The sequence below is a fragment of the Haplochromis burtoni genome, unplaced genomic scaffold (assembly GCF_018398535.1).
Source record: "Haplochromis burtoni strain Fernald_Lab_line unplaced genomic scaffold, NCSU_Asbu1 Contig_122, whole genome shotgun sequence".
Classification (NCBI taxonomy): Eukaryota; Metazoa; Chordata; class Actinopteri; order Cichliformes; family Cichlidae; genus Haplochromis; species Haplochromis burtoni.
This window is the reverse complement of record NW_024582483.1, coordinates 191,471-197,470: the sequence shown is the minus strand read 5'-3', so window position 1 is coordinate 197,470 and position 6,000 is coordinate 191,471.

Here is a 6,000-nt window from a genome sequence, read left to right as displayed (position 1 = left end):
ACACACACACACACACACACACACACACACACACACACACACACACACACACACACACACACACACAGCTCAAGTTCAGATCTGGCTCCCAGCATTCAAACAATGAGCCGCCTTTTGCTTCTTCATCTGTGCCCTCTGATTAAATTTCACAGGGGTGTTGCTAATAGCTCATAGCACGAGTGCGATTATAAAATATTTGAAAAACAAGGAAGAACCCATTATCCATTATCACTGTGCAGTGCGTCAACAGTGTGCTAACTCTTTTGTTATCACTGTGTATAATTATTCAAGACAAAAGCTCATTTCACTAATGTTGTTTGGCTAATAGTCAAAGCCCCGCACTCTAATATTCCTGGAATGAATCAGAGGAAACGGGAAAAGGAGTCCAATTAAAGCAGCTCCAGCTAAGAAACCAGCACGCGGGCACACAAACAAACAAATAAATACATTAAAAAATAATAATAAAAAAAATAACTAAAATAAAATAAATTACAGGAAAAGGAAAGGGATTATACAAGGCCTCTGACAAAAAATGATGTGGGCAATTTTTGTATCCATGGTAACTGACTTTTTCAGTGTCACCACTTTTGCTATGGCAGACACGCCCAACACAGATATATAAAGGTTTGTGCTTTGTCACTACGAAGTCCCCATTCACAAACACCTGTGCCTGGTGCAGGACACCAGGCAGCCGCTCATTCAGACCGACAGACGTCAGCCCCACTGATCGCACCTACCCGGCACGCGCAGCCCCTCTGCAGCTGCGCACCGGTGACGCAATATGGAAACTTTTTGAAGCGCGTGCTGCTGATTAGCTGCACAGCTAGCTGGCTGGTCTATTATAACCTGTAACTGTCAACTGTAAATTTGAATTGTTTTGTGTGTTTTAAATTAAAAAAAATAAAAATAAAAAACTGCATTGTTTCCATGACAACAAGTAATAATGGCACACTTTGGGTTGTAATTTTTATCTTTCTTTTTTTTTTTTTACTGTTAATGTGTATGTGCTTTCAACAAAAGCATTATGAATTTGCTTTCTTGTCTTCTTTTCTGATTGTCACACATGGTCATCTACCATAGTTCCAGCAGCCACACATGCTTGCCCAGCTTTTTGTAAATTTAATTTAATTTAAATTTACTGGCAACTTCTTCCGAGCACAAACTAGACATTATCTGACACTCATCAACACTTTGATTGTCAGGCAAACAATATAGAAATTCCACAAAAGCATGATTCACGTGTACACTTGAAGACAAATGGATGTAAGCTGGTTGGTAAAGAAAGTAGGTGGGCTGCGTTCAGCTTAATTGGCTGCACGATGAGCTCAAGGGAGAGGCAAGCATACAGGACGAATTTGTCTTTTATACAATGACTGTTCATTTTCTTCTCAGACGAGGCGCTGCCACAGCAAAGACACTTCATTGTAGCTACAGTACATGGCTTTATATAGGCTCAGGAAATGAATCACTCTGTCAATAAATGGCAACAAAATAAACTGAAATGTATTCAAGGCTCTCTATCTGGAACACAGCAATGTGATATCTGGCACTTACTGAGCTATAGATATTCCCTCTCTCTCTGGTCTGCCTTTTTTTTTTTCACTTTGTCTCCCTCCCTCTCTTGCACTCTCCACCCTCTCTCGCTCTCTCGCCCACAGAGAGTGGGTGACCTGGAATGAGCTCTCCCACAGACGGCTCTGCTTCCAGCCAGAGAGGGGCAGTATGTGGAGCTCGGTTATGCCCGATTCTCAGCATAATCAAGCATTCGGATTTCATAGACACCTTAGAGAACCGCTCATCTCAAAAACTGATGGGTGATTACTCGCTGTCACACTGCTGATGTCAGTGAAAAGTTCATGAGCGCAGCGGCCAAATCAATTAGCCAGGAGTGATGCACTGCTGTGTCTTCTCCACTTGGCTACATCAGCAATTATCCTCAACTTGAAAAGGTCAGTCAATAATTTAACAATTAATTGCAGGTAAGAAATTAGAAAGTGCTGGAGTGCTCCAGCTATACCTGTGTTCATGAAAATAGCCCATCTTCATTTTCGCAACAAAAACTCAACCACTTCAGAAACAGTCGAACCGAATAAGCATTAATCAGGTGAGCAATTTAGACTTTTTAAACTGAAGTAAGTTCAGCCAAAGTAATTGGCACAAGTTAAGCTTCGGGATTTGAATAATTCATATTGTGAATATCATTAGAAAAGAGTAAAATATACTGTAAATGAGAAACATCTGAGCTTCCTTAACAAGAGGTTCAAAATGTATAAATTCCATGCGAAATATCCCTGCAAGTGAGGGTCTCAGCTTCAATAGTTACTGTAAATAAAAAGGAAAAAAAAATACACTCACAGCGGGGAAATTAAATAATTATTTGATTCACTGCTGAATTTGCAGTTAGCAAGACATGAAAGGTCCATTCAAATGAAACTAATATAAATATAAGATACTGTTCATTTCTTTGTAAGTGAGCAAACTTACAAATTCAGCAGGGGATCAAAATATGCCCCCCCACTGCTAAAGACACTAGTTTGGGAAATACGCGTATACGTTTTCTTTACTTAGTATCTATACTCGTGAATATGAAGCTACTTACTAAAAGTGCAGTGAAAAATGTGTCGCAGCATGCAGCATTATTATTAAGTCATTTTAAAAAGTTATTTACCTGCATCAACTTAGAAGCACCCTACAGTTTGCATTGAAATAATCCAATAAAAGGGTAATTACTGACCAACATCACTGCTTTAACGTTCCCCATAAATACTGAATTTGCCTGAGTGCTTTGCTGGGCTGTTATCACACTTAAGTTTCCATCAGTGGAGCTTCTGCTGCAATGCTACAATCAGGCAAAGCCATCCGTATACAGAAGGGTGTACACTGACTTAGGGCTTGTCTGTCCAGCCATACCTACACCAGTCAGCCACAATATTAAAACAACCAGCCTAAAAACAGCCTTGAGGTGTGAGGAATAGATTTATTTTAGTTGACAAAGGTCACATTTCAGTGTGACGTTTGGGTCATAGTTCAAGAATTCACATGCTAATGATCACAGAAGTGAACACAAATTATTAATAAGAAAAAATGACAAAGTGATGACATTTTCCAAAAGGTCAAAGGCCAACATAATATATTAATGTTTTGCAAAAACACTTTTCTTGCCATTACTCAACCCTGTATCTCAGGAACAGAAGGGAATATTGTGATCACTGAACTGGTGAGACTAATCTTTAGTGCTGATCTATTAAATTCCCATGAAGTCTTCACCACATGCAGTACATTATATAAATCTGTTTCCAACATACATGCAACTGAACTGGTTCGCAGTGGTGTAAAAAGTAAAAAAGATATTCTAGTTCCTCAAAAGCCGGGCTAAGTGCTATAGATTTAGTGCTTAGTACCAAAATACCATAGAATGTAAATAAAGGATGGCTGTTAGGCGCATACAGTTTAGTTGCATTGACTTCAGTTGCTAGTTTGCAGTCACAAATACAACATGATGTTCATTTTGTAAATCTTTCTTACAAGTCAATGAAAAACATTACCGGATTTCATGTATTTCGACTTCCAACATCTAAAAAAACAGAGTAGCTGGTAAAACGATTGTCATGACAAGAAGATGATTTTTTTTCCCGTGTATTTTTGCCATGAAGTTAATCTTTAAATCAAACACACCTCTTGCTCCCTCACTTACTTGCTGTTTAGTTCATTTCCAGCCAAGATTACTAAAAGAGAGACCTTGTTCAACAGGATCTATACACCCGATTCCAAAAAAGGTCGGTCACTGTGTAAAATGTAAATAGAAATAGAATGCAATGATCTCATCAACCTCACAAACCCATATTTTATAACATAGAAAATATATGAAATGTTTAAACTGAGACGTGTCACTATTTCATTAAAATATAACTCCCATTGTCTGTCCCATTACATTTAATATAAATGTAATGGGTTTTGTCTTGTATTAAACTATGAAGCTGTGGGAGCACTACTGGGAACTTTGCAGAAATTGTGCAGCACATTTAGTTAGCAGCCTTTGGGAATGCTGGTCATTAGGCTGAGAAAACCTTTGGATACAGTATCTGTCTGAAACTATCCCTAAAACTGTTATTTGAATACATAAAGAATAATTTCCAGGTTTCATAAAGCAACCAGCAAGTTGCATCTGACAGTCAGGGGAGTCGTATAGAGGTCACAGCCTTCCTGTTCTGCAGTGTTATGGCACACAAACAGAGGAGCAGGGAGTACACCGACTCCTCAACATGGCCCACTCGAGTAACAGCCTTGAACACCTGCAAAAACATGCAGAAATTATGCAATCTAGTATATCTGGGGAAGTACATATTTAGACCGTGCTGGCTAATTTGCACTTAAAGCACCAGGGCACACTCTCTGGTACTCGGTTTGACAGCTTGGAAATCTACAAAGCTACAGGAAATCCCATTTGTATATTGCGTGTGTATCGAGCGTTCAATTCTCCGGGTGCTCGGAGTGTACGTTGGGTACTCAGGGCACTGCAGCCAAGAAGTTGGTGCAATAGAGCATTTCAATGTTGGAGACTGTAGCCAAATCAAACTAATTGGTCCAGTCCACAGAACAATTTAAAATAGCTCATCTTGAGGCTGTAACTTTTTATGACCTTTCTATTATCAGCGTAGCCAGAGGGTGCATTAAATCTCTTACTGGCAATAACAAAAGCCTGACCGTGAGATTGAAGCATTATTAATTTTCAGATTACCACAGATCTCCTGATGAGGACAGACAGTATGTCCTCTAAATACGAGATTTACTAAAATGCTAAAAGGTTTGTCAGAACTTATTAGCTTTTGGGAAAAAATGGAACTGGGCTGTTTTTCACTAAAGTGTTTGAGGGGCTGTTTGTGTTAGCACACGGGACTGCAAAGGACTCAGTGAGACGCTGGATAGAGCTGATAATGAACATGTGAACCAGCAAATATTTACAGATGAACTATAGCACTCCAGTGATGTATTTTTAGATCCCCTTTGAAAGCTTAAAAGCCACGAGAGTACTTGTTTCGCTTGTTTTCCATTAACTTTGACAAGTAAAAAAAATACATGCGATGATGTCAGTCAGGAGAGCAGCTTATCAGTTTAGTGTTGTTGATTAAGCTTCGACTAGATTGGCATAAGTTTATCTGGGGATAACTCTCCGATTATGGGGATGAATCCAATAACCAGATAATAACACAAAACCCTCAGCCCAGCCATCAGCCAACTGCTGATCCTGAGTTCTTGGTGGTGGTGGGGAATGTTAAGGTTGAATGCCGGCATCAGCAAATCGGGTTAATAGGGAGAAAATGATCGGTTACTGGCTTCTCTGGGGATAAGAAAAGATTGTGGGCTTATTTGTTTGGATGCTGTGAAGAAGAGCGAGTAAAATATTCTATTTTCAAAGTCTTAGAGGGAGCAATTATTGAAATATTAAAAAGGAAAGGATTCCTGAGGCACTGGCAGCGGGATAGACTGAACAATTACCTGAACTGCTGTCAGGAGATTTAACCATTGATCAAGTCACTTTGTGAAAGTTCAGCTTGGGCTGAATTCCCTCGTCGTGGGTTTACTGTTCCAATCGATATTCCTTGATCACAAGTGTGACAAATCACTGAGCAAGTGATTAAGTAATTTTCTGCCATTAATCGCTTGCATTAAATCTTGAACATGATGATTTAAAAGGTTTAAACAACTGAACTAATAAAGGGATACAAAAACGGTTTTATAAAGTTAGTGCTTATAATTTTTTGCTGAATTTTTAAGTTGATCAATCAATCAGTTTGCTCAGACAAGTGCCCACTCAGTGTGCTGGCAAATGACTGTTTTAATCCCCATTTGTGTCTCAGCTTGGTTATTGTGTAATTTCATGCAGATTGGTTTTTGAGACATTTTTCTCTTGAATGAGAAACTGCGGCTCTGTGAGGATATCGCCCATCTGTTGCATCTCCTGAAGGACCACAGAGGGATTGTGGGGTGGCGACATTATGC